We start from the raw sequence: 8214 nt of genomic DNA, 5'->3' as shown, positions 1-8214 counted from the left end.
ACAAACCTCAAAATTCTGATTATAAATGATGCTCTCTAAGATTTTACTTTAAATCTGGAGATTCTAGAGAAAATTGAGTATGAAATCCAGTAATTTTAAAATTCATCAGTTTAACCCAGATTATTTAACAGTAGTGAAAAACACAATCTTAGATTTATGAGGTTGAAAGTTGTCTCTGGGACAAGAGAAAAAGGAATTTTTTTTAAATCTGAAGACACTTATAAGACCTGTTCTCTGTAGCCACAGACCACAGCAGAGACCAATTGCATTAAATGTTTTTGTTTCCTGAAACAATTGTGCACTGTGATGCACTGACAATAGTTATGTATTTTGTGTGGAGAGCCAGAGCCTAGCAGTATCTGTGCAAGTAGTTACATTGGAAACTGTCTATTGGGGAGTGGAACATTGTAGTACATTATGGTACATTTCATGGGACCTCATTAGGAAAGTAAGTAGGCAACTGTGTATTAGACAATTATGTGCTACAAGTTAAATGGGTCCACATTTACATCCACAAGGCTGTAATACTTAATTGTTTTCATTGTTGGGATTATTTCCTTTGAAGAGATCAATAATGCTGCAACCCACACCAAATTTCTTATTAAAATTATTCCCAGAAGTTATAACTTTTCTAAAAATTCCCTTATGTAATTAACGAAACTCTGGCAATTAAAGAAAACTCTGCCTCTGCAAGGCAGGCTAGATAATAAGCATAGATAATAATAAAGACATGTTCATAATAAGATGTCCCAGTGGGAAGCAAGCTCATGACTTACAGATGATTCACATGTTTAACAATTGAGAGAGTTAACTGTTGAAAAAGAAATTAGGGTTTTTAAAACCCTCCTAGGGTATATTTTGTCTCAGAACATAAAATCATTATAGCACATATTGACTTCTTTATAATTTATACATTGAGTTTGATCTGTCCTGTCAGATAATTCCCACCCTACCCCCATACTGGGGATTGAGCCCAGAGGCACTTTTTCACTAAGCTACATCCCAGTACCTTGCCCCTTTATTTTTTTTTAATTTTAATAGGGAATCTTGCTGAATTGTTTAGGATGTTACTAAATTGTTGAAGCTCGCCTTGAACTTGTGATCCACCTGCCTCAGTCTCCTGAGTTGCTGGGATTCCAAGTGGATGCCACTGTGGCTGGCTCAAATGATTCTTGTATTGATAAAAAGTTCTATTAGGAAACAGCTTCTTTGTTCCATTGTTTAATTTGGATAGAGAATAAATTCTATGCATGGAAATAAACCCATTCATCTCTAGTCAACTGGTTTTTGATAAGAGCATGTGCTAGAGGGTAGTTTTTCAATAAATGGTTCTGGTAAAACTGTATCTTCAAATGAAGAAAATGAAATTAAGTCCCTCTGTCTTACCTTGTACAATAATCAACTCAAATTTGATTAAAGACTTACATATAAGACATGAAACTACTACAGGAAGAAAACATAGGGACATTGAAAATCTTTTGGATATAATCTGAAAGCCACAGGAATCAAAAGTGAAAATAAGCAAATGGGATTATTAAATGGAAAATGTTTCTGTATGGCAAAGAAAACAACACAGTTAAGAGACAACCTATAGAATGGGAGAAATGTTTGAAACTATATACCTGACAAAGGGTTGATATGCAGAATATGTAAGGAATTCCAAAAACTCAATAGCATAATTTAAAAAGATTAAAAAATGAGCAACAGACTTAAATAGATATTCCTCAAAATATACACAAATGTCCAACAGGAATATAAAAAATATTCAACATTGCTTGTCATCAGGGAAACACAAATCAAAACCACAATGAGACATCACATCGCCTTGGTAAGAATAACCATTATCAAAACAACGAAAGATAGCAAGCTCTGGCGAAGTGGGAAATAGGGAATCCATTCACATTGTTGGTGAGAATGTAAATTAGTACATCCATTATGAAAGAGTGTTGAAAGTTCTTCATAAAAGTAAAAATAGAACAAACATAAAAGCCAGCAATCCCACTCCTGGGATATATCCAGGGGAAGTAAATCTATGTTGAAGAGAGTTCTGCACTCCCATGTTCATTTCAACACTATTACAGAAATGGAACTAACCAGTGTCCATCAACTCATGAATGGATGAAGTGGTACCTATAAACATCAGAATACTGTTCAACTATACAAAGGGATGAAGTCTTGCCATATGCAACATGGATGGAATTAGAAAAGGGAAATGAGCCAGGTATAGAAAGACAGGTACCTCCTGATCTTACTCATGTGTGGAATCTAAAAACGTTGAACTTACAGAAGTTAACAATAGAATGGTGATTGCCAGAGTCTGGGAGGGTATCGGGAGGTAGAGATAAAGAAAGGTTGATGAATCAGTACTAAGTTAAACAGGAGCAAGATGTTCTGGTGTACTATCACATAGTAGGGTGACTATAGATAATAGTTATATGCTGTGAATTTCAAAAAGCTAGAAGAAAATACTTGGAAAGTTTTCACTAAAGAAATGATAGGGTTTGAGAGAGAGATTCTCTTTAGCTTGAGAAAACTATATGCATGTTGTAAATTTATGCATCCATAATTACAAAAGTGTCAGACTAACATTTTAATTTTTAAGTGCTTAGGTTAATAAAAAATGATTTTTAGTCACCACGGAAAATGATGGAGAAAGAGATTAGAAGGTTAGAGTACTCACTCCAATTACTTTTAAGGTTTGCTAAAGTGATGGACATTAAATCATATTTTAATGTTATTTTAATTTAAATAATTTTGAAGTTAGGAAGGTGAGTATACACTCATTTATTAGTCAACTGTTTTTCTTTGTGATTTTTTTCTTTGTCAACTTTTCCATTTTTGTTTTCCTATTTATTCTTTATAAAAGTTCTTTATACTTGTTGGTAACCCATTATTATCAAATTTTTGAAAAATACAGTCTGGTAACTGTGGCCTTATTGACTTATTATTATGCCTTTGAATTTATTTGTAGCAAATGTTAATTTGTGTGGTCAATTTGTTCTGTTTTTATTCTGTTTCTCTTCATGCCTGCAAATTTTAGTATGTTTTATCATTTCTGTTCTTTTTCTTCCTGTTATTCTGGAAATTTTGCATTCTGCTTTCTTCTTTTATCTTTTAGCCTGAAATTATGACTTGCACCTTTTATCAGTATGAAGACTTTAAAACACTTTAACACTGCAGAAACTCAATTTGTTTTATATGCTATAAAATATGTATTCCTTTTTAGCACCAACAAATTTTAATAATATTTTATAAAAATTTTATTTAAATTTTTTAGTCATTGAGTATGTTTTTTTATATTTATCTATTCTAAAAACTCAGAATTGTCCCCCCTTTCTTCTAATTAAACTATATTCTTCAGAATCTCTTTTTAGTGAGAGATTACTGGTTTCAAGTCTTATGATTTATATTTTGTTTGAAGATATAACAATTCTGTTTCTCATTTATGAAACTTATGGTCTTTGGACATGCTATTCTACATGGATGGATATTTACTCTCCCTGACTTTTGTTTCCTGTTATTGCCAATGGTCTCAACTGTCCTACTGTATAACAATCTGTTGCTCCTTTGAAGGGGCTCTATCTTTCATCATGCTCTTAAAACTCTTGTCTGCTTCTGTTTCTTTCTCTGTTTCATATTTCTCAAGTCAACTCATGCAACTTTTATATGCCCCAAGGCTTCACTTTAAACTTATCATTGTTTAGGTTTTCAAAATTTCTCTAGGTGAGGATCCATGTTGCAACCAATAGTTATTAAATTTCCAAGGCTAAGGCTGTGTCCTTTCTTTCAAATTCTTGTTTTATTTCTCTTTTAGTGAGCAACACAAAGCTCTGCACAACAATTACTTAAACTTGGCAAAAATTCCCAAAATAATACAAAAAATTAAAAAATAAATACTTTTGGAGAAAGAAAAAATAGACAAAACAAGGTCTCCAAGAGGAGATTCTCAAGACATTTATCCCTTGGACACCTCTTGTGAGAGTCAGAGGGTACTCAGCCTATTTATTTTGTGGTCAGACTATGAACAAAGCCAAATCTTGTGTCATTTATTTTTACACTAAATTGTGTGAAGTTCATAACAAGGGTTTGAGCAACCAAAAATCTCTAATAATTCTGTTCAAAGAGAGAATCAAAGCCTTATAACCTGATTCTTAAAATTTCTTAAGTACAAAAATATCTATTTATTGCAAGACATGTAAAGAGAAAAGAGGAAGGTGAATTGCTCAGGGAGAAGATAGTTAAATTGGAATGATTTTTTGTTCTTTGATAGAAACAAATTGAGACCATTAAATGAGGTAAGTCAAAGTACTTGGGAAAACTTCTTAAATTTAGGTTGTGGAAATTACCAGATGGAACAAGTGGGCATATGTCACAGGACATCTGTTAGAAAATCTTGAAATTTACTCATCTATTTAATCACTTTTTGTTTCAAGTAGATATACCTGTTTACGTGCAGTTACATGTGTGTGTTTATAAGTGTTTGTGTGTGTGTGTGTGTGTGTGTGTGTGTGTATACATGTAAATGGTTAAGGTGAATAAATAGCTACCGTATTTGTTTTAATATTTTCCATATACTGGAAGTTAAAGTTTTCTATATACTGGAAATTAAACTATAAAACTCCCTGAGGTCATTTAGTTTGAGTTTCAATACTTAAGTCAATATCATGGTACATTATGATTTTTGACATTTGCAAACACATCTAAAGAACAAATTCTGGGAAGTTGAATTGCTAGTTCAAAGTATATGAATATTTTCATTTTTGATAGTTATGGCTAAATTGCCCCTTAGAGATTGAGTCAATTTATATCCCCACTTGTATTATGCCACCCTTAAGCAAATACAGTGCATTGTCAAACACTTTGATCTTTGTTAAAATTGTATATCATTACATTTTACTTTGCATTTCTATTTTGCTTTTTTCTACTTTTTTTCTGGTAAGATTTCTTCCATTAAGAAGTTATGACTTTCAGGGCTGAGATTGTGGCTCAGATGTAGACTGCTCACCTTGCATCCATGAGGCAATGGGTTCAATTCTCAGCACCACATAAAAATAAACTAAAGATACGTGTCCACCTACAACTAAAAAATAAATATTTTTATAAAAAGAAATCATGACTTCCTATTTTTTTATTTTCTTTCATAAGGCTTAGATTATAGGGAATATATTTATTAATTCTTTGATTAACATATAGTAATTGTACATACTCATGGGATTTAGTGTGATTTTTCAGTGCATGCATACTGATTAAATCCAGCCTCCCTCTAGCCACTAGCTCCCACCTGCCCAACCTCTTGTAATCACTATTTTATATCCAGGTTGTTTTTATTGATTGACTTTTTTTTTTAGAAGTGAGGAGATTTGAATCTAAGCTATTGCCATGCTCCTACTCAGAAATAATGTGTGCCTATTGAGTCCATTAAAAAGTGTTTTCTAACTTTACCAATATATCTTTGACATGCTTTAATTAGATATACTAATTGTAATGCCATAGATGAAGCTAGAGTTAAATCTTGTTCCTTTTTAATATATTTTATCTGAATTTACCTTAATTCTGATGAGCTGCCTTTTAGGTTTAACCGCACAGTCTGAGTAGCCTTTTGACTTCCATGCATCGGATATCACATTAACTCAGAGCTTGTCATGTACTTCCATATTACTCAGTTATGCTTCAAATGAATTTATCTCTGGAATGCTGTTCATCACAGTTTATTCTTTTTTTCCAGGTGATAAACTTCCTTCATTTCACCCTACACAGTGTACCAGGATGTGTTTGCTAATTGTCACTGTCATCTTTTCTTCTCTAAAACAATGGAGAACATCACTTTTGTGAATGATTTTTTTTTTTTTTTTGCTGGGACTGACCCAGGTTCAGGGTCTACAGCTTGTAATCTTAATAATTTTCCTCATTATATACATGACAAACCTATTTGGAGTTGGGGCTATATTAGTGATCATCATCTCAGAAACAAGACTCCACTCTCCTATGTATTTTTTTTCCTGAGAAATCGTTCTTGTCTGGATATTTGCTATTCTTCAGAGACAATACCCAAGCTAATGTGGAACCTCCTCTCCATACACAGGGTCATATCCTTCCTAGGCTATATCATGCAGCTACACTTCTTCCACTTTCTTGGTTGCACTGAATCTATCTTGCTAATCATCATGGGATTTGACCAATTTGTGGCCATTTGCAACCCACTTGGCAACACTGTCATCATGAATCCCCAGCTCTGTGTCCTGTTGGCAGCTGTGATGTTGCTCATTAGCTTCTTCTATGCTCTGGTGCATTCTGTTATGACTGCACGCCTGGACTTTTGCCACTTTCAGAAACTCAATTACTTCTCTGTCATATCAAGCCTCTTTGGAACTGGCTTGTGGTGATGCAAGTCTCAATAAGTGGCTCATTTTCATTGTCACTTGCAGCTTAGCCATGGTGGCTTGCTTCCTCACTCTCCTTTCCTATTTCTATATAATTTGCTTTCTTCTTTTGAAGCACTGGTCCTGCAGTGTATTCATCAGGATTGCACCAAGATGGTACAGTAGTAGGTTCCCTGACATGTATCTTCCAAAACCAATATTTATTTGAAGTAATTCATGAATAAAAGTGCCTTTGTGGGAGCTTTGGAACCAAGATGGTTTTGAGCTCAAGACAAGAAATAAAGGGGTTATTTTGAGAAGTCAGGCCTATGCCCAAATGACCACAGGATTACTGACTATAGGTCTCACTACAGACCTGGAGAAAGTCCCATTCCATAGTCCTATTTATTCTTGGTATGCCACTAGCATCATCTGCCAATGAACCCAACAAGAATTCATGCAAGACTATAATCCAGGAAACAGTCCCATTGACCTTGGTACTTGCTATGGTCCTAGGAGCTACCCATCGTGACCTGGCTCCTGCATCTCTCAGCTGCCAGGAATTGGATGAGTTACACATACATCCATGCTCCAATACAGGTCTTATGACCTCAATTTGACTGTAGATCCTAAAAATACTCTGCAACTTGTCTGTAGACACTTTCAATTACATACCTGGAACATTCCTTCTTGCTTAGGACCCACCAGGAAACTCTTATTCATACTCCTAAGGAAGTCTCTAGACCTTTGTCTTACTGCAGGTTTAGAAATAATTTTGTAGCTGGGATCTAGTACTCTGACACTCAACACATGCTGAGCAGCATTTGTACTGCTTCTCAGCAATATGGACGGGACATAAATCACAGAAATTCAATTTTGGACAGTCAGAGACTAAGGGATCCAGAGAATTGAGTATTTTTAATAGAGAAAAATAAAGAGTACATTGGAGTCATGTCAGTAGTGACAATGGCAGCAGGTCACTGTAGAGGAGAGGGGTAGTACAGATAGAGAAGCATAGCAGACAAATTTGGTGTAGGAAATTTTGTAGAAGAGAAAACAGTATGAACTCAGTCAAATCAAAGGCTATAGAGTGATCTGGTGTTTGAAAACTACTTCATGTTTCTCAACTGGTCAGCAGAGAGCCAAGGCAGGGAGTCATCTTGAGGAGGTCACACTGGAGCTTTTTGATGCAGAAACCCAGGATATCATGGCCTATGTTGCCACATTATCTCAACCAGTGTTTACTGTGTGGCTTAGAATGTATGTACCTTGCAGCATGTAATTGAAACATGTGGGAGGCCATCCTCGCTCATGAGGATGCTGAGCTACACTCATAACCTCCCTGGTTGGGGGAGAGGAACTTAGACACAGCTGTATCAGAGCTTTCCCCACCCTTTTCCAGGTCTGAGAAAAAGGACCCTGCAGGGGCGTGTCTGGCCACTGCTCTGAAGAGCCAATCATCGCCCCTGACCTTGGGATGCTGCCCCACTTAGCCTTCATTGGATGGGATTTTCCCTTGAATTTTTTGTTCCCCAATAAAAGCCCACTCCCTGGCATGTTCTCTCTCTTTTTCTCACTAGTCTCTTCTGTAAACCTCGCCACCACATTAGGTGACTGGAGGCAGAAGTTAGGAGAAGCTATCTCTGAGCTGGTATTAAAGGTAATGAGAGTCTTGTCTTTTTAATTTAAAACTCCTCAGCAATTACTTATGAACCAAATCTTCTTTCATGAAGCCAGCCCTGATCCTGTGGCAGAGAAACAGGCACTGAGATGATTGTACCCACAGGGAATTTCACATTGGAGACATGGAAGAGAATTCAACTTGCCTTCCCTTTTAGTCTGGGAGCTCACACTA

General features: G+C 35.5%; 1 pseudogene; it reads left to right on the top strand.

The window, feature by feature from the left end:
• The first annotated feature begins 5810 nt into the window (after positions 1 to 5810).
• Positions 5811 to 6588, top strand: LOC143402093 (olfactory receptor 12D3-like; annotated as a pseudogene).
• The last annotated feature ends 1626 nt before the right edge of the window (positions 6589 to 8214 follow it).

The sequence above is a fragment of the Callospermophilus lateralis genome, chromosome 6 (assembly GCF_048772815.1).
Source record: "Callospermophilus lateralis isolate mCalLat2 chromosome 6, mCalLat2.hap1, whole genome shotgun sequence".
In the NCBI taxonomy this organism is placed as follows: Eukaryota; Metazoa; Chordata; class Mammalia; order Rodentia; family Sciuridae; genus Callospermophilus; species Callospermophilus lateralis.
The sequence above is the reverse complement of the archived record's forward strand: the minus strand, read 5'-3'. Positions and strand labels throughout refer to the sequence as shown.